Below are 25,992 nucleotides of genomic sequence, written 5' to 3'. Positions count from 1 at the left end.
TAGTAAAAAATGTTCAAATAAACCCAGAGAAAGCAGAGAAGAAGAAATAGAGAAACAAAACCCAGAGAGGAAAAATGGAACAAAGAACAAAATGGTAAATCTAAATCCAAGCCTGTCAATAATTATGTTGTAAAAAACTCCCTTCAGACGATAGGTGTTGGTTAAAAGTAAAAGGATGGGCAATGATCTGTCAGGCAAACACCACACAGAGGAGAGCTGGTGTGACTCTACTAATCTAAGACAAAGTAGACTTCACAGAAAAAAAAACAAAAAACCCCCAAAACTCATGGGCACAAAGAAAGACTTTATACATTTTATAATGATAAAAGAGTCAATTCACAAGGAAGACCTACCAATTCTAAATGTTTTGCTGCTAACAACAGAACACTAAGATACATGAAGGAGAAAAGCAGATAGAATTGAAAAGAGAAAAAGACAATTTCACAATTACAGTTGGAGACTTTAGAAGTCTTCTCTCAGCAATTGGTAGAACAAATAGAAAATTGGTAAATATGTGGAACTGAACTACACCATCAGCTGACTGGGCCTAATTGTCTTTAACCCGTGGCACCTAATAGTGGCAGGATATACATTTTTTTCAGGAACACACAGAATTTTCATCAAGATATCCTGCATTATAAAACAAACCTTAACAGATTTAAAAGACTCAAAATCATACAAGTATGTTCTGTGATCACAATGGAGTTAAGTAGATAATAGAAAACATTCCAGAACATAGGAGGAAAAGGAAAGGCTTTGTGACTTTGGAGGAAAAGGAAAGGCTTTGTGACTTTGTGACTTTGTGCAATCTCCCTTTGCAAAGGGGATTGCATCGCTATGATACCAAAGCATGGGCCACAAAAGAGGCAACTGCTAAGTTAGACTTCATCAATATTTAGAATCTCTTTTTGAAAGACAGTTAAGAGAATGAAAAGTTAAGCCAGGGACTGAGAGAAAATTTGCAGCTTACTTATCTGATAAAGGACTTGTTACAGAATATGTGAAGAACTCTCAAAAGTCAGTAAAATTAAAAATGAGCAAACAATTTGAAAAGGCACATCACCAAAGAAGATGAACAGATGGCAAATAAGCACATGAAAAGATGCTCAACACGGTTAGTCAGTAGGGAAATGTAAGCTGAGACTATGATGAGAGAACGCTACTCTTCTGTGAGAATGGCTGAAATGAACAAAGGCCAAGAATTGTCAGGGGTCTAGCATGGCTCTGGGCCGCGGGGAGTGGTGAGGAGTGTGCAGGGGGACACAATGTGGGTGTGATCAGATTATGTGGGCCCAAGAGTCCAGGTCTCCCTGGCTCTGAATTATTCCATGGTGTTTTCTAGAGGTGGGCTGGATTCTGATCCATGAAATCTTAATGTATCTCCCAGGGCCAGCATGACTTTATTTTGAGATGCTCACTTTTCCCCCTTCAATGTTCCTTAGACCCTTGGGAAGGAGACGGCACAAAGTCCCATCACTCCTGCTTCAGAAGATAAAGGGCTTATAGGTGTTGCCAAGGTAACATAAGCAAAGTTGGAAGTTTTCATAAAGAGGAAGCTTAACACAAAAAGATACAGGACTTTGCATTTTCTTCTTCATTTTCCAAGGACAAAACCTTTGGCCATGCCACATGGCCCCTTTATCTCAGCACTTACCCTTTCCTCCTCCTGTTCTTTCAAGCCCAGTCCCACCCAACCCTGACCTACCTCATGAATTCATCCATTCTGCGTTTGGCTCTTTGACTCACTCTTGCACCTTACTCCTAGTTCTGGAGCTTGTCTAGATTCCAAATGCTGCTGGTCTTTGGAATTTGGGGATTATTTTCTTTTTCTGACTTGATTTCTCTTGATGCTGCATCAAGTATTGCTGAGTACAATTCCAAGCACCTTTGACTCAGCAGTAATTATTCTCCAAGTTGGTGTGGAGGGCTTCATTGGGAAAAGCTGCATGCAGAGTTCACAGCCTGAAGTTATGACGGAGAGCCAAGTGGTGTCTACACAATGCATTTATTCATTCAAGAAATCTTTATGGAGTACCTACCATATTCCTGGCACTGTTTAAGGTTAGCAATGAACTCTAAATGAGCTTCCATTCCAGTTGGGGGAGAGAAAGGAAAAACAACAACAACACATTGATCACTATATAGTATGACAAATGACAAAAATATTATGAAGAAAATCAGAGGAGTGTAAGGGAGATATAGAGTGAGAGGTGCAAGGGGATGAGGGGAGGTTGCCATTTTATGGAGGGTGGTCAGGAAATGTATCCCTGAGGTAAGGAAGTGGGCAAAGCAGGAATCTGGGAATCAAGTGTTACAGGGAAATGGAAAAGTATGTGGAGGGATCCTGAGGCTGTATGTGTGTCACAGCAAGGAGCTGAGTATGACCTGAGCAGGTGGGGTGCAGGCAGGAAACAGAACTTACCATAGATGGTTCCAGTGGAGACTCTGATGAAGGCACTACTTTAGAAAGTGAGGACTGGCTATTAAAGGATTGAACAGGAATGTTGAAGCCCCCAGAGAAAATTGTCAGCAGGAAGCTGCCATCATCTGTGGGGCTGAGGGGACAAGGCATGGGGTGTGGTGTCACTGGAGCCCTGTGAGAGACAGCTCAGAAAGGAGGGCTCCTTGGTAGGGGCTGTGAGAAGGAAGGGGTGCAGTAAAAACCCCAGAATCAGGCAGAGGCAGGGATATAGTGGGGAAGAATGTCCTTAATCTTTTTTTCTCCTGCCCTCTGATCTCCTACCAGCACCTTCCACTGGCTGAATCTGAAACGTGCCAGTTGAAAATGGTATCTTCAAGGCCCAGCCTTCTGGGGCAATAGCACAGGGCAGGACAGAGCATGGATCCAGAGGTGGGGCAGTGGCTATCTAGCACTGAGAACAAGAGAGAGAATGGTCACTTGGTGTAAAGAGAAGGAACAAGTCACTTCAACTCAGGAACAGTGAGGTAAAGTGCCAATTCAGATCATGCATGGAAAGCAAACGTCCTTTGGTGTTTGAGTGAACAACCTGGGAAGGCAGTCTCTGCAGGGGAGGCTGAATGGCCTGGCTTGTGAAGGTCAAGTGACCATTTCTACAGTCATTGGAACCAGGTTCCTGACCTGCTGGCTGTGTGCACTGTGTTGTAGTGTTAAGTTCAATCACACCGTTTTCTGTCTTTCCTCTCATTTTTCTCACTTAAAAATTAGACACACTTCTCCTTCTGTCTAGTTGGCTTTCCTACACAAAAGTCTTTGTGAAGAATATTATTTAGTTCTGTTCAAGAGCTAGCTTGGGATTTATTGTCCAATCTAGGTAAGCTTAATCACGAAGACAGGAGCTTTTAAAAAGAATGAGATTTTAGGGGAAACCTGCGTGGCTCAGTCAGTTAAGTGGCCAGCTCTTGGTCATGATCTCAGGGTTGTGAGATTGAGCCCTGTGTTGGGCTCCATGCTGGACATGGAACCTGCCTGGGATTCTCTCTCTCTTAGGCAATTCTGCTCCAGGCCAGAAGTGTGGCAGGGATGTCTCACAGACCTCCCCATCCACCCAGCAAGCTAGCAACTCCAATTTCCAGCCTTGGTCTTGCCCAACATTATCCCCAAATACAACGTCTTCTCAAAAGGTGGTGCTGCAGATTAAGGAGAGACTCCTTGGCAACTGGTTCTCAGGCTGTCTGGGGAGTCACTCTGGCAGGTCTCCAGGAATCATCTGCCTTTAGGGGTCACCTTGAAGACCTCAGGCAGCCCCACTCTCGCCTGGACCTGTGCCCAGGAGGCTGGAGTGGTTGTGGAGGGAAGGGACTCCTGGTGGTCTGTCAGGTTTGAGCTGTGTGTTTGTAGGGTGAAGACTGAAGTGATATCAGGATAGCAGAAAGGGCAGAAAAACCAAAGATGGAATGGGACACTCTCTAAGACTTCTCCTACCTCAAGAAAGAACACATGGATAGCCTTTGGATAGGGGAAAATGGGTCATGGTAATCATGAGTAGTTGCTATCAGAGCATTGTCGGGTTCTGTGTAGGAAGATTGGTGCTCAACACAAACATATTCATGGAGACAACCATCCCTCTTTTAATTATGAAACACTTAGAAAAATGAAAAAGAATTCATTTAACCCTCGATGTTAATTCCGTTTGGAACAGTTAGTCCATTTCTTTGTAACAGTCCTTTGGGAATGGGTTGGGATATTCCAGAACAGAGTCTCGACTGGGGTTTGGTGAGTTGGGTTAGTGTGTGTTAACAGTGATTTATTATGGTCATTTCCTACAAGAGAGAACAGATGGATGTGGAAACAAGATGTTGAAGAACTGCCCATAAGAAATGCCACATTCTGCTACAAGGTTCTTAAATGATTTAGGTGTAATGGGTTTAAGGCTCTCAGAATGAATTTTACAGTCCTTAAATGAAGAAATGAGTCTTGAATCAGTTTCTTTAACAAGAAATTTCTCTGCTACTTTATCTAGCACAAGCTTTGTGATCTTCAGTGGAAATCTCTGAAGCTCATCTGTAAAGTAGGGCCAATATTATCACCACACTGGGTGGTTGTTAGGAATAAACGAGGAAATGCCAACAGTGGGTCCTTAATCAACATTTATAAAGTAAGGATATGTGTTAATCAGGTCCCTGTGTCAGTATCACTCTAAGGAGAAAGACATGGGAAAATAGAAGGAATGAAATATGAAAGCTTCTTGGAACAAACATGCACTCAATTACATTACACTTTATTTTTTAAATTTATTTTTATTGTGGGAAGATATATGTAACATAAAAATTACCATTGTAGCTATTTTTCAGTATGGGTTCTTTGGCATTAAGTACCTTCCCCTGGTGTAACCATCACCACTGTCCATCTCCAGGGCGTTTTCACATGATGGCAAACTGAAACTTTAAACCCATCAAACAGTAACTCACCATCCCTCCCTTCCCGCAGCCCTGGGCAATCACCACCCTACTTTCTGTCTCTGAATTTGACTGCTCCAGGTGCCTCCTAGAAGTGCAATCATACACTATTCATCCTTTCATGTCTGGCTGACTTCTTTTACCATAATATCAAAATCCTCAATTAGAGGTCAAGGCTAATGTGAAAGACAATAAAAATGACCAGAAAGACTGAGGAGGGATGATCTATTGGAGAAAATGAGGCACTAAATTCACTGATGCTAGTGGGGGAAGAGGGGCAAACGAATTAGCTGTGGCTTTTACAGCTCCCAAACCTCTGCAAGCAGGAAAGAAAAATCTTTATTTCAAATTTTTATTTGCTTTGTGCATTCATCTTAAGGACTATTTGTTTCACGACCGGTGGAGGAGCCATCGATCATGATCTGGATTTGCCCAGATGTATGCTAAACTCCACAAGAAGGGTGCTGCTCTGTACCTTCGAGGTACTTCTCTGTGGATAAAGGAAGTGGCTCCATAGATTTCTAGAAATCTCTAATTTCTCTTCTGGCTTTGCTACCCTGGGCTGCTGGGACCTAAACTTAACTTCCTAGATATTTCTAGCCCCCTCTGCTGTGACGTTAGGCCAGGCCACCGTTACTTTTTACCGAGACCATATGTTCTCCCTGCTTCAGGCAGAGTTGTTGAGAGTACAAATCTGAACATGTCATCCCTATTAAAACCTTCCAGTGCCCACACTCCTCCCTCCCCTTCAAGCCTGCCACCAATCTCAGGGTCAGACTGAATTTCTGACATGGCCTTCCCTGCTCTGCATGATCTGGACCCTGCTTCTCTCCCTCTCTTTGTCCTAGGCTCCTCCCACTCCTCATTGAGCTGCCCTGGGGTGGTTTTGGCTCTTTTTTTTTTTTTTTTAAAGATTTTATTTATTTATTTGACAGAGAGAAATCACAAGTAAGCAGAGAGGCAGGCAGAGAGAGAGGAGGAAGCAGGCTCCCTGCTGAGCAGAAAGCCCGATGTGGGGCTCGAACCCAGGACCTGGGATCATGACCTGAGCCGAAGGCAGCGGCTTAACCCACTGAGCCACCCAGCCGCCCCTGTGGTTTTGGCTCTTGATGGAGCTTGCTGTCCCATTGCAGTTCATCCTTTAAATGTCTGTCTTCCCTCCATGTGTGATGGGGGGCTCTTGTGTCCACTGCTAGAACTCCCATGCTTGTCACAGCTCATGACACAACTGCTATTTATTTAATGGATGGCTGAGTTGTATTAATCAGGGCCATTTAGGCATTCATTTTTTTAATTAAATCATCCACCCCCCTCCCCCAACAAATGAATAGCAGTTTTATTTGAAAGTACATAAACCCAACTCTACAAGCTTAAGTTTTTACAAAGTGGGGAACATACTGGGAGATGTAACAGAAAGCCCATGGGTGGAAGGGGTTTCAGTCACATCTGGATCTATAGGTTTAAGCAAGGTGTCATCTCCCTCTGCATTTCTGCTCACATCTCCATACCACTTCCCCAGCCTCGGGCTTTATTCTATCCTTCAAGAGATAGATTTCTTCTTCAGTGCTTCCAGGATTCATGTCTCTCCTGTTCCATTCCTCCAAAGGCAAATACCTTCACCTACAGCTTCAAATGGCAGAACCCTGGGTGGGGTGGAGGAGGATGGGAGGGGGACTCTCTCTGACCTGGCTTGAACTACATGTCCACATTCCAGACTGTAACTTTGATTAGGGAGATGTGGTCCTCTGATTGCTCAAGACTGAGCCCACCCCCCTGTGGCCAGGAGGAGGGTGGACTAATACAGAGGTTAGTCATAGCATAGGGTTGGAAGCACACATTTTAAAACTAGACCTTCCAGGTACCCATTCCAACTCTGCCACTTGGTAAATGACCTTAAGCCAGTTAACTTAACTTTTCTGTACCTCAGATTCCTTGTCTGTAAGAAGGATATAATAATAGTACTTGCTTCACAGGATTATTGTGAAGATTAAATGAGTGCATATATGTAAAAGCACAGGGGACAGTGTTGAGTACATGGTAAGTACCATGTAATTATTTGTGAAATAAAAATAGCCAAGCAATGGAATAGAAGAGATTCATTCAAAGAAACAACCACCTCATACATATTTATTAAGGATTCGTATGCACTAGACAGTAGTGTTCATAGCTAAGGGGAAAAAGATGAAATTTCTTTCTTTATTACATTCTGAAGTGCTATGCACAGGGTACAGAAGGGATAGTTTGCATCCTTGAAGAAATAAACAGATTGTTATAGGACTGAAAGCCTCAGTGAATTGTGCAGTTTCTGTTTTGCAGGAACCTTATCTGATTAACAAGAGGCTACTGCTTAATGGAGTACTAAATTGTTGCCATCCAGCATGGGGACAAACTGGTGGGAGGGTGCTCATGCAGATATACTGCCATGTACAGAGGGGAGGAGCGGTCGCAGGGAACACAATGGGGAGCAGAGGCTCACTGACCCCCCCCCACCCCCAGCTGTGGAGAAAATCCAACTTTTAGAGCAAACAGTTTTTGTTTTTGTTTTCTTGGGGGTGGATTGGGTGAAGGGTAACAGCATGAGACTCGACTTGCTAGCTAGAGCTGGAAATCAAAGGGTATTCTTTCTGTCAATTGGGGACCAAACTGAAAGGGACCCTTAACTACTATAAAAGATAGTATTTTCTTGAAGAGTATGTGTGTGTGTGTGTGTATAGTGGAAATACATATTAACTTTTTTATGATAGACCTGATTTTCAGTATTCTATCATGAACACCTTTAAATTATCAATACAGTGCAGAAATGATGTTACTTTATTAACTGTAACTGCCATAATGATTTAGCTAAGCATTATCATGAAAATATTTCACAACTGTTCCTTTGTCATATTACCTGATTCTGATTTTGGTGGAGAAAGAATTTGCTGTGTAAGGACACACTTGACACATGACCCAAATTATTCATGAACAATGCTATTCTGTAGTCAGATCACATTTTCTCTGCTAATCTCTTCCCATTGCCTAAAGGAGATTGGGTTAGGGGAACAACTTGTGGCCACTGGATGTAATCTACTAGATTTCATTTTCTAATGAGTCAAGCAACTGTATCAGCTTTGTCTACTTTTGTATTCCCTTCCCCTAATAATGATAGCAGCTAATTCTCATTAAGTATAGAGTGTGTGCCACATACCACGCTAAGCCCTTTGTGTGTTCATTTAATCTCTTCAACTCTATAAGGTACGTTGAATCCTTTCTTCCTCTATACCTTAGGAGTCTGTGGCTTGGATGGATTACTCACTCCCTGAGATCATGTACCTTGTAGGTAGTTGGGCCATATTTGCACTCAGGACATCTGAGTGGAAAGGCCCAGGCTTGGGCCATTATGCTAGACTGGCAGCTGGGCAGAGGTTCAGTATGTGTTGGAGGAATAAATTGTAGGATGGGATGAAACTAAGTGCCTCATTCAAGGACTCACATCTTTGAATATGGCATCAAGTGTCCTGGACCCTCATCTGCTGAATTGACCAGGATGGGGCCTCAGACCCTGAAAGATGACCTCATGCATATATATTTGAGAAGTAGGGACTCTTCAGAATGCCTTCACTGCTTTTGGGAATGTAGGGAAGGACTTGCATTGATCTAGAACCTGGGGTAAGGAATTATGGATGTGACCACATGCCCTACAGAGATGACGTCTCATCTCATTCATTCTAACACAGACCCAGGGACAGAGATGATGAAGGAATTGTTTGATTCACTGGAGAGGCTGGAGCACGGGGGCTCACAGAGGAAGTAAACTTGATATTCATCCTTTTTCAGTGGGTGTGATTACTCCTCTCTTCAACTAGCAGAGTGTTTGTTTTGCAGCTCACTTCTTTATTCATCTTCCTTTTTCTTGTATGGTGCTGTTTGGGGATATTTTGTTTTGTTTTGTTTTGTTTTTATCTATTGGAGTATGCTTTTTGAGACGAGGCGTGATCTCCAGTTCATAGTAGATGCCTAGGAAATAAAATCAATTTATGTATGTTTTTTTTTTTACATAAACTTTCTATTTTAAGTATATTTTTAAACATATCGAAAAAGGGACAAAGATAGTACAGAGAGTTCTCATATACCCAACAGTATCCCCTATTGTTGATGTCTTACATTGTGATGGCACATTTGCCACAATATTTCAATACTGAAATATTAGTATTATTTTAAAGATTTATTTATTTTAGAGAGAGAGAGAAAGAGAGAGAGAGAGCATATTTCTGAAAGGAAGTCTACAGAGCTCCGGTGCAGTGCGTTCTCAATATATTGTATCAAGAGCATGTGTTATAAACTTGCCTTTCACTGATGATGTTGATCTTGGTCATCTGGCTTAGGAAGTGTTGGTCAGGTTTTTCCACTGCAAAATTACTTTTTATTTTCTCTCCATACTGTATTCTTTGTAAGCAAGGCACTAGGATTACCTACATCTAAGAGGTAGAGGGTTACACTTCACTCCTTAAGAGGGTAGTATCTGGGGGCACCTGGGTGTGGCTCAGTGGGTTAAAGTCTCTACCTTCGGCTCGGGTCATGATCTCAGGGTCCTGGGATTGAGCCCTGCATTGGGCTCTCTGCTCAGTGGAGAGCCTGCTTCTTCCTCTTTCTCTCTCTCTCTCTCTCTCTCTGCCTGCCTCTCTGCCTACATGTGATCTCTGTCTGTCAGATAAATAAATAAAATCTTAAAAAAAAAAGAGGGTAGTATCTGCATAAATTATTTGGTATTCCAAGTGGGAAATTTACCTATCCTCTACCATTTATTTATTCAAGCTTTTACTTCTGTCAGTATGGATGCATGTGTATTTATTTATTTTATACTTTGGGTTATATAATCTAATATTATGTTACTTATTTTGTTGCTCAAATTGTTTCAGCTTTAGCCATTGAAAGTTCTGTTGGTTCCTACTTCTTTTTGACATACTCCTATTATTTTGTTTTCTGAGCACATCCTTAATTTCTGGCCCTACAAAGAAGCTGTAGGCTCATCTTATATTTTCCCTGCTCCAGCCCTAGAATCAAGAGCCTTGGTTCCTTTAGTTGTATAATGTATTAGCAACCAAGGTCTGGGTGTTGGGTATGCTTATTGCTAGTAGAATGTCATTGCTTCTAGGCCCTCTTAAGGGCCAGATCAAGAAAATACATACATGTATACTAACATATATGTCTATAATTATTTTCATATACCCATCAGCATCTATATTAAGCTAAGCATGAGTTCATATGGCTATCTCTGGCTAATCCAGTACCACATGGTTCATCCCTTTCCTTATCTGTAACCGCCCACTTCAACAGTGAGAAACATGGCTCCTCATATTTGATGTCCATTTATTTATTTGTTCAACCCTGGCACACAGGACCAGCCGTTTCAGAACTGTTAGCTTGTACCACTGTGAGAAACAAGTTTACCCACTAGAGAACAGTACAGCGCTGACGCATAGTTCTCTCAAATGTACGTCAGTGACAACAGATTTTTTCCCCTAAGAATCATTCTACCCAATGCTAGACGTCTAGTGGTTCTTTCTCAGAAATAATTGTTTCAGTGTGAATGTACTTAAGGCCACTGTACACTTAAAAGTTGTTAAAATGGTCAATTTTATGATAGGTACCTTTTTACCACAACAAAATAATGTGTTTTACCTTCCTCCAGATATTCTAATGAATTCATCTCTAAAGCAGGCCGATTATCAAAAGCCAGGTCGTTATAGTATGAAGCAATAATCTGGATTTGTAACGAGTTTCCCAAGTGATTGGCAGCCGCTTCTGAATTAGTGGACTTTTTTTTTTTAAGAAAAGAAAATAAATATGCAGCTGGGGAGGTTCTGGGGCCCTGGGCCCTGCCAGTAGACAATGTTGTCCCTATGCATGATGAGGAGAGGTGCGGGCTTCTCCACGGGCTGGCCTAAGGACCTCATTCGAGCCTTGCTCCTCATCGCCTGCCCAGCCTGCCTACAGGTCTGGCTCAGCAGCCCCCGCTTTGAGCTGCCTGGGCATCTCCCACAAAGGCTGTGCTGAGTTGCAGAAATTCAGAACCCTGCCTCCCTGTTCTTCGGCATGATCTCAGCATGTCAGAGTTGCCACATGAAAGGAATCTGCTTGTTTCTCAGAGCAGGTTGCCAGTTGGATAACCAACTTTTGCCTCCCAGCCCATAATAAAACCTCCATTAAAGCCCTTTATTACTTTTCCCAGTCTGTAGAGCAGGCTTGCCTGGAACCAAGGACTGCTGAAGTCGGTTCCAATGTGGGTCCCCTGCCCCTTGCCCGCGGCTGTCTTCTCTGACACCTTGGAGGCTGGTAGCCTGGCAGTGAGCGGGGCTTTGATTCCAGAGCCTGACCTGGCCTGTGTAATTAGATGCTCTGGCTAGACCCTATCTCATGTCTGATTCACCCAGAAGAGGGTGCAGTCAGTAGGTTCTCTGAGCCAGTCTGTTCCCTTGTGCTGAGAGCTTCTGTCTCTAAGTAGAAGCATATGGAGATCCAGGGCCCTGTGTGGTGATTCCAGGTCCTCTCCAAATCACTCACCATGGCACAGCCCCGATTTGAAGGAGAAGGAAGGGGATGTCACTTTGCCTATATGGACTGATGTATTACTCTTGCTTTGTAGGCTGCTTTGTGTATTTGAGTACAGGGTATGTAAATAAAAAAACTATAATCTAGGCAGCTGACACCTCCCAGACATGAGAGCATGCGAGAGCAACTAGAGACAAACTCTTGTGTTCTCACTGGTCCAAGGTCAAGAAAGAGGACATTTGGAAAGGAAACTGAGGTCAGAAGGCAGGTTAGCCATTCACTGGCTGAAGGAGCTTGGGAAAGTCATGGATCCTCTGATTTTCTCTTTATTTGAAAAAAAAATAGAGTTAAAAAAAAGAGTTAAAAAGATTTAAAAAGTTAAAAAAAACTAAATTCAGTAAGAAAATGACTATGAAGTTGTTTGTAAACTATGACACAAGAGGTCAGTGTATTATAACTGGTTAAACCAGATCAGACAGTAGATTATATCACTGCACTTTTCTAATGTGCTCTGTGCTGGCCCCATCTTGCCCCGTTCTGTGGAATCACTCTGGATAGTCTTCTTTATCCATTGCCTTGGCACAAAATACCCTCACTCCCCGACCCCCACCATTTTCAAGATTATCTCTTGTTCTAAAGCTACACCCCAAAGTCATCTCCTTTTTAACACCATTTCATCAACTACTTCTTTGCAGAATTCATTCATATGTCACTCTGGTGAAGCTATCTTCTTACCAACTCCATCTGGAGGTTCCTTCACTGTCCACCTGCCATGTTCCTAGGTACCCCCAGAATGTGCACCCTCAGCTTTCCCCTAGAACAGTTTGCTGCAGAGCTGTGTCCTACCTTGACCACGATCATGGCCATTTCAGCCCTCAGTGAGTCCCTCTTCTTTGAAGCACAACCCTCACACTGCACCGTTCTTCTCAGTTGTTCACATGTGTTAGCACAGCCTCTTTGACAGAACCGTGTGGTCCTGTTGCCCAGCATGGTCAAGATCAATAGCACTTGCTCAATAATAAATGTGTCGGTTGGCTGGCAATGCCACAAAGATGGAATTCTGACTTCTTTTTCACCCTTTGGCACAGGTTCTTTATCCAACGCCATCTGTATTTCTCAGTTCTGATTGGTAATTTCATATCATGTTATAGACAAGGGAAATTCTACAGATAGGTACCCTAACTGCACCCTTTAGCTCCTGTCACCCCTCAGCTCATCTCTGTCATAATTGAGAGGATTTGTTTTCACCCTCTCCTTGTTTTGCTTCCTGGCTTTTCACCTGCTGTGAGTTCAAGGGCCAGGGAGCTGACTCTGTATGCAGTCCTAGTATTCAGCGTGGGAGGAAGAAGTCAGGACATAGTAGCATGAGCATCCTAGATGACTCTCAGGAGTGTCCAAGCAGAAGGACAGGGATATTGATCCATGTGTCATTCACATGAATTATCACTACAGTTCTACACAGATACAATATGTGAAATCCTAGGAATGAGTGAAAGTAGTGTTCAAAATCCTGGGAACGAAAGGGGCAGACTATAGGAAGCTTCTGAACTAAGACCAACGCTTGGCTTGAGATGTGACATCTAGAACCTCCACCTACTCTACACAGGAGAGTAAGTGGGGTCTCAGAACCAGACTGGTTATTTGAAATCCTGCCTCTACCCCTTAACAGCTGTGGGATTTGGGGATATTTGCTTGACTTCTTTACTGTCATCCCTTCCGTTTCTTCTGGTGGATAAGAGTATTTGTCTCAAGAGTTAACGAAGCTTAACTACACCCATGCACACGGTAAATTTCAATAAGTGTTAGCTATTATTACTATGGATAAATAACTGGGGATTTTCTTATAAATCAGCCCATGCACTTAAAAGTGTTTCTTTATTCCTGCTTCTGCGTCAGAATCCCTCAATTTTTCTCCTTCCTCCTATGATCAAATTTTGGAAGAATGTAACTCAATGCCTTCGTTTCTTAACCCTCCACCTTTCTTAACCGCTCCCTACCCCAACATTTATAACTTGGCTGCCATTTTTATCATTCATGGAGGCTTTCTATTTTTAACATATTTGATAACACTGCAGTCTCAATCTCATCAGAGGACTTTGAAGCCCCCTTCTCTTTATGGAATTTAGCATCCGAAGGCCCTCTCTTTCTTTCTTTCTTCCTTTTTTTTTTTTAAAGATTTTATTTATTTATTTAACACAGAGATCACAAGTAGGCAGAGAGGCAGGCAGAGAGAGGAAGGGAAGCAGGCTCCCCGCTGTGTAGAGAGCCCGATACGGGATCATGACCCGAGCCGAAGGCAGAGGCTTTAACCCACTGAGCCACCCAGGTGCCCTGGCCCTCTCTTTCTTGACGTCCTCCTCTTCCTTGTCATTCCTTGACTTCCACAACTTTTAATAACCCCTCATTCTCCTTTTTTGAATCTTCTTTGGCTCTTCCTCCTTTGATCACATTCCTTCACTCAGCCCTTAGTGCACCCGTGTGCTGTCCCTAGCCCTCAGTACTTCTTGATCCCTTCTCTCTACCTGGGCATTTCATAGCCATGGCTTGAAGTTGCCTCACTGCACAAACAGATCCATGATGCCCAACTGAACATAGCATCAACTACGTGGTGAACAGGCAACAATTTAGCTCATGCAGGTAGTTCTGGCCACCATTCTACTTAGTTGACCTGGTAATGGGAAACTGGCTTCTAGTATTTTTCTTATAACAGACCCCAGAATGCAAGCCTGCTACTTCTCTTGGTGGCCCAAAGGCCCCTCCCCTTCTGGAACAATCCCTGGTCCTACTGGACTGATAGCGCAATTGGATCTCAGTTTCAGATGTTGCATTTCCCTGAGGGACTCCCAGTGGTTATTTTGCCTCTGCTCAACATTGACCTTGAGTGTGGCCTTCAGAACCTAACTTCCATAAGGTTACACTGCAGTCATCTCCAACACAGGTTCCTAACTTTTCTCTTGCTAACCCATTTGTGTGTGACATATTCAACTTGTTTAAAAGTAATTTTATCTCCTCTTTAGTTTCCCAGTTCCATACATTTTGTGTTCTTTATTGGCACACTCTAGAAAACCTTGAAACAACATTCAGTCTTTTCTATCGCAATGCTTCTTTATTCTTATATTGGTGGTTCCTCTTCTGGACTCTGCTAGCTTTCCAAGAAGTCTTCTCCCTCAGTTCTCCACCCTTCCATTCTGTCTCCTCATTATGGCCAGAAAGCTCTGCGTAAAGAGCAGAACCAATCTTACCACATCCTTGCTTAAAAAAATTTCTTAACTTGAGACAATGAATACAGACTGAGGTCCCAAACCATCAACTTATTCTTAAAGCAGAAAAACTTTCCTATTGCCAAAACTTTGCCTGCCATGTTCACTCAGCTTGAAATACATTCTGCCTTCTCTGAATATCAAAATCCATTTCAGCATCAGGACCTAGTTCAGATGGTACCTCCTCTCTATAGTTTTCTTGGATCTTGTGGGTGCAGATTAATGACCACCACTTGGGTTCCTATTGCATTTTGTTTGTATTTCTGTGAAGACACTTAGCACAGTCTGACTAGTGGTCACTCTGTAAGAGTCTGCCTTTGTTTCCAGGTGGAACGTGGGGTCTCATGTCTCAGGGCCTCAATGGTCTTCTAGTCCTTGTCTTTTTTTAACCTCTCAGGACCTGGCCCATGGATTGCACTTGGGGGTTTTCCATAAATATTTGCTATGGAAGCAAATTTATTTTGGGTAGTTGTATGAAAAGAGTTTTAAGCAGCAAGTGTGGTTCCTTTGAAAAGAACTTTGAGATCCTCATCCTGTTCTAAGGCAAACCAGGTTTTAGGGAGAGGAGACTCTGGCTATTTGGTGGCAGTATGTTCCACTCCCACTTGAGGCTCACCTTTCCCTGTGGAGTCAGTTGCCCAGGAGTAGCTGGATTTACAACCCACATCTTCTGGACCCAAGTCACTAGGATTTGGATAAATACTATCTGAGGCCAGCACAGAGAAGCTGTGTTAGATGTCCAGTGTTGCACAGCAAACAACCAGGGAGAAAGGGACTTGCCCTACAGTTCTCTTCAGGCTTACAACAAATGTCACATGTATTCTCTCCTCTAATAGACATTTTCTGTGTGCTGCTTGATCCCCACAGTGGTTTTGGGGATATAAAGGAAGTAAGAAGAACAAAGCTTAACTTCTTAAGAAATCTGTGGACACAATTGATTATTTTCTCAGATCACTTTTGTTCAGGTTTTTACGGCTCCACTACTTCTCAGCACTTCCTTTCCGGTTTTCATTTCTGGCTCTTTTTCTCTGCCCACTAATGAACCATTGTGTTACTGGGACTTACACTTCTTGCTCCTTTATCCATTTCCATGACCTGAACATTTCTTTCCCTTCTGAGAACTTCCATATTGGTTCAAACCTTGGTTCAGACATAATTTCTTGCTTCCCAGATCCACAAAACCCCTTCAGTTCTCTCACCTATTATTTCCTGAATCTTATCTCCATTAAGGTATGCTGGGCCAAAGGATCATTATTTTCCATTTTACAGAAATAAAATACTGAGACCTGGACTCTAAAGGTAGATTTGAACTCTCATAATGTGACAGCCAACCTGCAGGACCAGAAGAGCTGTGTGCAGCACTGAGAGCTTATAGCCATAACAAGGGAATTTCCAGGCATGGGCCTCCACTTGAGACCCAGTATACCACATCTTGTAGTGCTGGTCCCTCTAGTAAGATGAAAGGTTGTCCACACCTATTCCCTTCTATTTTGTCCTCACAAAAGTTGCTTTCTCCTTGACCTTTCCCTTGCCATGTGGAATCTGTTTAATCATGAGAAAGCCAGCTTGGATGCCACATCTTTTTTTTTTCCTTTCTTTCTTTTTTAAGATTTTATTTATTTTTATTAGCGATAGTGCATGAGCACAAGCAGGGAGATCAGCAGGTAGAAGGAGAATGAGAAGCAGGATCCTTGCTGAGCAAGGAGCCCGATGTGGGATTCCATCCCAAGACCCTGGGATCATGACCTGAGCAGAAGGCAGCCACTTAACTGACTGAGCCACCCAGACACACCCCCCACCTTTTTGTTATTGTTGCTTTCTATTATAACATTTCCCAGATGAGTTTGCAGGCAGGAGGAAGTTGAAGGGCTTATACAGTTCTTGTTGTTCTTGTTGTTGTTGTTGTTGGTGGTGGTGGTGTGTGTGTGTGTGTGTGTGTGTGTGTGAGAGACAGAGAGAGAGAGAGAGAGTCAATGAAAGGTTTGCTTACCATTGTTACCTGGACCTTGATCACTCTTACATTTTGCTAGATTCATAAGTCAGGGGGTAGTTTCAGCTTCTACGCATCTCAGGATTCATTCCAAAAGCCAACTTGTTCCCTTGTTTCATCCTGCATTCATTCCCTCTCCTGCTGGGAGGTGGTCTGGGGAGGGGGCGGGCATTGATCTTTCAGTTATGTTCCCTGATGGGCAATCATTTTATTCTCCCCTTGTTCCCAGTTCCTACTGGGTCAGGTTTGAGAGCCAGACCCTAATGGGGGGCTCTCTGTCTTTTTCATGCCTCTTCGTCATTGCTCAGAGCCCTCAGGGAGCATGGACCCTTGTCCTAGCACTGCCTCAGCTCTCTGGAATGCTTTTCATCCTCAGCCTGGGTGAATCAAAAGCATCTTCCTGTTTGAAACTAGTTGAACATCCCCCTTGTTTCCTTTGGCTTCCTCCCCACCCCCAGGGCCTGAAAACGGCTGTTAATACTGTGCTGTAATAGTCCTGACTGTACATGGGTGGGGGACTTGGAAGTTGACAGAAGATGGAGGTGATGTGTACATAGCTCTACCCAGTTTCCTCAGTTTACAAGCTGGTTAAGAATCCTGCTTAGGGCTACATGTGCTGTTAATTGGCAGAACTAGAACTTAGACATTCTGACCCTGGCGTGGAGCTTTTTAACTCAGGGATGTAACAAGATGAGGAAGAAATGATAGGAAGTTAAGTATAAGAGAACCATACATGGGATGGAGCTTTTGGCACCTGAGTCCTTTCACAGAAAATTGAAACTAGTGGTTCCTGTTTCATCAAGATCTCTCATAGATTTGCTAGTAAACTGTGTGATCATTACTTACATATGGGAGCTTCTCGAAGGAAGAAAGACTGGGAGGAAAGGCTCTTCACTTGGGTTCAGGTTACTTATCCCAGGTCACTGCCTCTGTAAGTCGGACAGCATTACCTACCTAAGCTCCTGGAGAGGGAAGATAAGCAGAAGTTACAGTCTCCACCCTGTTGAGAAGGTTGGCATCATAGAAATGAAACTGGCTGAAGTGTTTGAACTAGACTTTCGCATCAGTGGAGGAACCAGTTGGCACTAAAATGTAACCCTAAGAGGGTGAGGTAGTCTTTAGAGGAGAAGCTTCCCTTGAAAATAATCTGTGTCCTGATGCTACTCAGCACTGATGCTGACAACCGCCGTTGGGGACCCACTTCTCTGTCCCACGATGTGCTCATCAGGAACACAATATTTGGGGGAAATTAAGACCTAGAATAGAAAGAATGGGTGCCTGGAGAGTGGAAGGCTGAACCCAAAGAAAAAGGGAATAAATTTGAGGAAGAGGGATGCCAGAAATAATCCAGGGCCGGTGCAACAGATGTGAATTGCTCTGTCACACTCAAGGTGTGGACTGGTATCTCAGACCGTTTGGGCTGCTGTAACTAAATACCACATGCTGGGTAGTTTATCAACAACAAACTCATTTCTCACAGTTTTGGAAGCTGGAAGTCCAAGATCAGGGTGGTTGAGTGAAGGCACTTTTCCAGATCACAGACTTGTCATTTACTTTCACATGGTGGAAAGGGTAAAGGATCTCTCTGGGATCTATTCTGTAAGAGCGCTAATCTTATTCACAAGGGCTCCACCCTCATCACTTTGATCAACTCCCAAAGGCCCTACTACCATCACCTTAAGTATTAGGTTTCCAGCATATCAGTTTTGGGGGACCCCAACATTCACACCATGGCAAGTGGGAATTTCCTTTATTCTTGTAATAAAATTCTTGTATTTGCAACAAAAATCTGTGCCTAAGCCCTAGCTCGCAGGGTGGTTAAAAAGTTCATTATTGTTTTCTCCTCTCCTCATCCTTTTTGGTTGTATTCTTTGGTCAGCAGTCTTTCAGAAGACACCCACTAGACAGACCTGCATGACCAGTTTAAATTCAATTTTCCAGGGACCAGTTGTGGCCAGAGGGCCTAGTCCCAGGTCCCAGAGTTTCAATATCCAATACTTCATCACTGAACAACTGTGTGAGAGCCCTATCAGAGGTTCACTTGGGATGTAGCCTTTGGGTAAAGGCACAGGGTTGTGTCCTTCTAGAACTTGTGATTTCCTAGCCTCTCTGATATGAAAAATACGATTGCATCCTCTCTGAAACTGGGCCTCTGTCTTCCCCTGGATAGTGACCTTCATCTCCTTCTCCTCTTGGACAAACTGTCTGGAAATGTCTCTGTTGACCATAACACTGACTAACCTAACTGAGTTCTTGAGCCATTCAAGATCCTAGAAAACATTGGCACAGAGGGATTTTTTTTTTTCAAAAAATTTAAAGTGTGAACCATAATGTACTTCATCTCTGTGGTCACTGAGCTCCAGACGACAGGTTGCAAAGTTTTGTATTCCTCAAATGAACCTCATTATTTTCGTTGATTGGCTTGATACTAAATAAGTATTAAAAATAAATAAGTCAAGCAGAGAGAGTCAATTATCATATGGTTTCACTTATTTGTGGAGCATAACAAATAACATGGAGGACAAGGGGAGTTAGGAGAAGGGAGTTGGGGGAAATTGGAAGGGGAGGTGAACCATGAGAGACTATGGACTCTGAAAAACAATCTGAGGGGTTTGAAGCGGTGGGGGGTGGGAGGTTGAGGGAACCAGGTGGTGGGTATTAGAGAGGGCACTGATTGCATAGAGCACTGGGTGTGGTGCAAAAACAATGAATACTGTTATGCTGAAAATAAAAAAAAATCTGAGCTTATCTTAGAATTGGTCTTCTGTTTTAAATTGGGATTCTTCATAGAATTTTATTAGGATAAATCCCAAACATTTTTGGGGAGCCACTGGAGAAGGTGACCAGACATCTCCAAGCTCAGGGGCTAAGGATTCTAAGCAGCTGTGCATATGCTGACTCACAAACAACTGAAAGACCCCCATCCCTTCTCAGCACTGACCTGTCTTCCCTCAGCCTCCTCACATCACAGCCAGGCAGAAAGAAAGGGATAACAAAGCCAGCAGTGGGCTGCTCCTCTCTCAGGAATTCAGGGTCAGTGAGATAATGTCTGTGGAAGAGCCTCTGCAGGGAAATATGCTCTGCAAATACAGGGGCACTCTTGTTATTTCTGGGCCTCCCGAAGCAGCCCAGGTAACTTGGCTCTTTCATCTTAATGGCCAGTTGATGCTGTGTCTCACTCCTTCCTCCCAGAGTTAAGGTTTTTCTTTAAAGAAATAATTAGCAGGTACTTTTAAACCTTCCCAGTGACTCATTCTTCTTTGAAATACTAACCTGAGGTTGTCTCCTTCAGAGAATAAAATAATGATGACAGCAATTTATTTCATAGCTAGACCCAGGCCAATTAGCACATACCCTATGTTCAGAACTTAAAAAAAAAAAAATTCCCTAATCTCTTTCAGCCCCAGTGTGTCCTGAAAGTCCATTACCAGGGTTTTTCCTTTGAATGCTTGGGTTATCCATAGTACGAAAGAGGTCGGTGAGAGATCAGAAGTGGAGACCCCATAGGCATCAGCTTGGGGAGGGGGGAGATTTACTGGACTTTGAACTCCTGCCCATCTAGCAGAGAGGAGGAAGCTTTCATAGGCCTCAAGAGTCAAGTCTCCATCCAAAAAGAGGATGGGAGAGGTTTCTTTATCATGGAGTTTCACAGCGTTCCATTTGTTTTTATAATGTCTCAAGGATGATTAGGAAGAGTACGTGACTGACCAAGACACTCTGTCCTTTGTACTTGTGTGATATAAAACATTATTGACTTTCCTTTTAAGAGTCCATTCTCCCCACATCCCACTTCTACCAATTTTCACTCTTGCTGCAGGCCCTATGAGATTAGTAAGGCAAGGATATCGCCCAAGATGAGAAGAGCTGAAGAAGACACCTCGGAGATGAACTGTGTGGAATTCTCTCATTGTCCAGACAGGATGCTAGAAGTCAAGAGGAAGGTAGAGCCCCTTTAGAAGACCATTACATGGATTTTGATGCAACTGAGATTAAACCCAAAGTCTCCTGGCTTCTTTCCCTTTTTTTTACTTCACAGCTTCAGATATTAAACTTTCATTGTATTTACAGGAACATGCACCAGATTGGGGAGTTAGAAAGCCTAAGATCTTGGCAAAGACTTTACATGTCAGGTTAAGTTACATTCTACTGTACTTTGGGTCTCCAATTCCCATTTCGATTTTCCATAGGAATGAAGGGCAGCAATCAGCAGCTTTTTAGCTAGCTAACAACTGACACAGCTCACTTTTGGAGGCAAGTTTATTATCACTGTGGTTCATGTCTCCAAGTTTCTTCTTCCTCTTCACTGGGGTGGTGGTGGTGGTGGTGGTGGTATGGACTCAGGAGTCTGAGGAAAGCTGAATCTTAAGCTTTTGGCAAAATGTTCCCATGTCCAAAGGGAGATTCTGAACTGTTTGGGGAGTGGGAGATTAGACCAACTTATACAGTTATTCCGCCAAGAGAAATGGGTGCTAATAAAATGGGCGTGGAGTTCCACGGCGTGAGGTTTGTAAACAAAGGTAACCTCATGCTACCTGAACAATTATCTAGAAATTTTATCTATCTGGGTTCTGGCCTGTGATGTACTAAGCTTGAACAAGGTGCTTTTATTTGCTCATCCATAAGTAAGCCTCTCTTTTTTTGAATATTGAATGGGAATAAAAATAATACCTACCTACTAGGTTGTTAAGATGAACCGAGAAATATTGCCTGTATAGCATGTTGCACAAAGTAAATAATCCATGATACTAATTTTTATTGCTGTAATTTCTTGGCATTTTTGTTGACATGTTTTCTATTTTATTTTTTATTATTTTTAAATTTTTATTCATATGTTCACTTAGCCAACATACAGTACATCATTAGCTTTTGAAATAGTGTTCAACGATTCATTAGTTGCATGTAACTGTTAACTTCTTAAATCTTTTTAAGATGGAATCCATGATTTATCTAGTGGGCTAGATGGTGTGTGAACTAGGGGTGGAATGTGGGGATTTTGATTCTGTGCTCTGTGCTTTTCTTTGTGATGTCTGTTAACCAACCTTCTAGGACTTTCCCTGGGCCATTCATCTATGTTCTCTTGTGTGAAAGACTGCCAGATTTATCTTCTCTGAGCTAGACAAGGACACCAGGCCAATTTCTGTCTTTTCATGGCCAAGCCAGAAGAAATCCAACTGGAGGGGGACAGCTCACCACCTTCCATGCTTGTAAATGAGAGGAGCTCTCTTCCCTCACCCAGGGCTAAGTTAATCGGAGGCTATAAAAAGATCCCTGTCCACTTCAAAGGACTATTTTATCAGTTCATCCATACAGATCCTGTTCAACTCTTCTCATTTTCAAAGGCAGAACAAAATCCCTTGGCTGAACCTCCAGATAGGCTCTTACCTTCCTTAAAATATCTTTAACTTCAATTAAACTGATTCCTCCTGGCTCCTTTTAGCAAAGAAGTTGTGTTCACAAAGAGTTCCCTAACATTCCCTCCTCCTCCACACACCCACTCCAGACCTAGTCCCCAGGATGTCATTCTGATCTGTAGGTGATTTTAAACAGTTGAGTCCTGTGGCTCAGCCAGGCCCTGATGCCACTAGACCTGTTTCATCCCCTCTTGTTTGAGAACATAACCTGCTCTACACCACTTTTGTGCCTTTGAGAGAGAGGCCACCAATGAAGTGCTGACTTGGAAATTCACAGCTTGGGTTTGTAGACCTCCTTCTGACCCAGACTTCTCATGTCAATTTGGTCAGGCCTGGGCTTCATGTCCTTCCATGTAACATGAGGAGAGTAAATGTAACCATTCACAATGACAGATCACTTCGCTGTCATTGCCAGTGTCTAAGTCCGTCTCCCCAACAGACAGTGTTCCTTGAGGGCAGCAAAATTTTTCCCACCTCTACATCCAAATTTTTTGGAAGACATTTGTTGAATAAAGGTACCTGAGCTCTCTTCTAGTACACTTTTCCATCATAACCATTTCTACCTGTTGGTGCCAGGTATGGCATCTATGCTTCCTTAGTTTCTTATAGTTTCACAATCTCCCAAACCCTTAGCTGCCTTCCTCTGCCACGACAGCGGGTTCCAGGTAAAGGAGACTGAAGGCCAAATTCCTTGGCTCTTCCCACCTCTTTCAGGTGGGGTGCAGTGCCACACTTCTGGTTAAAGGATTTGGCTTCCCTAGTGGCTTTTAAAGGGGTCCAGGTGATATGACCTAGAACAGGAGAAAGAAATCCCAGTGGGTAAAATTTGACCAATGGGGGAAAGAAAAACAGAGGGCGTCTACAGATAAATCCCTGCTTTTTTCTTCTTTCCAAGGCTTATTATTATTATTATTTTTTTTTTTTCTGTACAACATATGCAGAAATGTCCGGTGTGATCAAATGACACTTTGGACTTCTCTGGAGCAGGTAAAGCTGTGGCTATGTTGATAATTTCTCCCAAATTCATATGTTGAAATCCTAACCCCAAGGATGATGGTATTAAGAAGTTGGGCATTTGGGAGTTAGGCCTTGGGAGTTGAGCCTTAAATCATAAGGATGGGGCCTTAATGAATGGGATTAGTGCCTTATAAAGAGGTTCCAGAGAGATACCTAGTCCTTCTACCATGTGAGAACACAATAAGAAGGCAGCAACAATGAACCAGGAAGAGGCTCCTCTTCAGAAGGTGACCATGCTAACACCTTGATCTTGGACTTCCAGTTTCTAGACATATGAGAAATAAATTTCTGTTGTTTAAAAGCTACTTGGCCTCTGGTGTTTTGTTAAGGCAGTCAAAATCATTTAAGACAATAATACATCAACTTTGCTTCTCATTCTTCCTTGTCTTGTGTTCTTTTCCCTCACTTTTGATGCCTTGGGACTGTATCTCCCAATGTAAGTCTCTACTCAGATCTTGTTTACTGGGGAAGCCCAACTTAAGATGCCATCTGTCCAAATTAACCTACCTGAATCCTATTTATCCATAGAGGTTCATAGAAAGTCAGACCTAGAAAAGATGATGCTACCCACATAGTCATTTTAATAGATAATACAGTGAAGTCTAGAGAAAAGAAGTGACTTGCTGAAATTAAGAATTGAACTAGTACTAGAACCCAGTGTCTCTAATTACTACTCCAAGATCTCGGAATAGGAACATGGAAAGGGAGGAACAAATATTTACTTCTCTCTGTTTTGCAGTTGGTGGTTCAGTAAATGAGAGCTCCTCACAGTAGTGGCAGCATCACAGTGGGACTTCTCATTTCTAGTTGATCCCTGTACGGAACAATACATCAGTAATGTGGGACAGTGCAAGCAAGACAGGACAAAAGATGTTTTGTACAGAGAAGAGCCATTTGCTTTTGATCAGGAAAAACAGAGACACCACTTTTGATGGGACTGAGAATCTAGGTATCTGCTACACATAGGGACTTTGGGAGTAATGCAGAATGAAATGGTATCTCCACTTTCTCATTTGGGCTTAACTGTTATTCTGGTTAAAAGCAAGGGTCTGGACAAGACCTTTTGAAGGGTCCTTTAGTGCTAACAAGTGAGTCTTTGTGCATAGCACCATCTGAGCTCCTTCTTCTTTTTCCCAGGGATGAGACTAACAATTGTGAGTATGAGAGCTTATCCACATGACTGTTGTCTGTTTCTAGGATAAGAGAAGCAAAGAGAACAAGGAGCTCATAGAAACACAGAATGGAAGGGCGCTTGGGATTCTCATAGTTAACAATTTTCCTTTACGCAGATGAAGAAACCAAAGACCCAAAGGTCATGTGACCTGGCCAGGGTCAAGCAGCTGATTGGGGCAGATCTGGATTTTGAACTAGCTTAATTTTCTAATTGAGAGAGGTACTTTAGAAAAGAAACTGAAGTTTTCCAGAAGACTGGATAGGGCAAGAATCATAAAGAGGACTCTCTTTTCTCCTTCTTTCTCAATTCCAGCGCTAAAATGAAAGGCATCCTCGTGCTAAATTTTAGAATGTTCTGTGGTCTCAAATTTCCATGGCTGTTCTTCCTTCTCCTGTTTTTTTTTTTTTTTTTTTTTTTTTTTTTTTTTTTTTCCCTGAGCTGTGTGGGAAAAGAGAATAATCTGAGAGAAGCACTAAGGTGTAATATTGATGTAGACAGTCGATCTGAGTCAACAGACAAGGGCCATCTTACTAACTTGGGAGCTTGAAAGAATCATACAACTCTTCTGAGTTTGTACTTTCTTATCTCTAAAGTGGGGACAAACACAACTGATTCATAGGAAGGTAGAAAGGAAGAGGCAAGATAATACATGTCTAAAAGTATCAGGAGTGTCCTAGAAGGAACAAATGAAGAAGTACACTCAAATTAGGGTAATTCAGGGAGAGTTCCCTTTGTAAAAAAAGGACTCTACAAAAGTGAGGGCAGAGTTGAGAAATCACACAGGTGGAGTTATCCCAGCATTAGTACCATGGAGTGGTGGGGTGAGGGACGCCTGCTAGAGCACCAAGGTAAAAAGGTGAGGGGAGGGAGTAGTTGCCAGAACCTGGAAGGAGAGAATCAATGGTCCATGAGAGGGTCTTGGATAGGAGCCACTGACCTTCAGTTGGAGGAGGTGTCCAATCCAATGTGACCTTGCAGAGATGGAGCCAGGGCAACAAGCATGCTGACCTCGCTCTCTTCCCTCCCTCTGATCTTCGGCCAGGGCTCTATTGGCTGAACCCAAATGGGAGTCAGAGGGCATGGGAGCCGACTGATGTAATTCATACAGGTCAGCCTCCCAGAGCAAAGAGCAGGATGGAGAAAAGCAGAGAGTGGATCCAGAAGAGCAAATGGAACATGCTTGTTAAACTATGAAATATTTAAAAAAGGATAGTGGATTCTGTGTTGTGCCATCCAGAACTATCACAAATGAAGCTTGTATTCCCCTAGATGCTGCCAGTGTTCCTGGCTGATTGCTTGCAGCTGAGTTCTTTCCCAAGACTTGTCCTTGCATTATGGGCCTTTTCCCTCAATGTCATACCCCTTTCCCAAGAAAGGCTCCCATCCCTGATTGATCTATACAGTGTATACGAAGGTCCAGCCAATTTGCCCAAATTCTAGACAATTCAGAATGACCATCTCAACTGCCAAGACCCCTACAGGTTGGGCTGAGACTTTTCTCCAATTGCATTGTGGTTCTGTTGCCCCATACTGTTCCCTTCCCTCCCCTGTAGTTGTTCATCTTGGCCATGTATCCCTGAATAGGGATATTTAGCTCTGAGCCTGCTTGTTGGGGAACCTCACTTGTGACACATAGGAACGTACCATTATTATTGACATATAGATTTTTGAATAAATGTTGTAAGCCAAGCCTTGCTATTCAGCTATAGTTGTGCAGGTTTTACAAGATTG

General features: G+C 42.9%; 1 long non-coding RNA gene across 1 annotated transcript in view; it reads left to right on the top strand.

Annotated features, from left to right (window-relative positions):
- Positions 1-25,992, top strand: part of LOC125096120 (uncharacterized) — a 64,471-nt gene that overhangs the window by 4,858 nt on the left and 33,621 nt on the right. The gene's annotated exons all lie outside the window — the stretch shown is intronic.

This window comes from Lutra lutra, chromosome 3 (assembly GCF_902655055.1).
Source record: "Lutra lutra chromosome 3, mLutLut1.2, whole genome shotgun sequence".
NCBI classification, from domain to species: Eukaryota; Metazoa; Chordata; class Mammalia; order Carnivora; family Mustelidae; genus Lutra; species Lutra lutra.
Note: the sequence above shows the minus strand (reverse complement) of the source record. Positions and strands in the feature narration are given on the sequence as shown.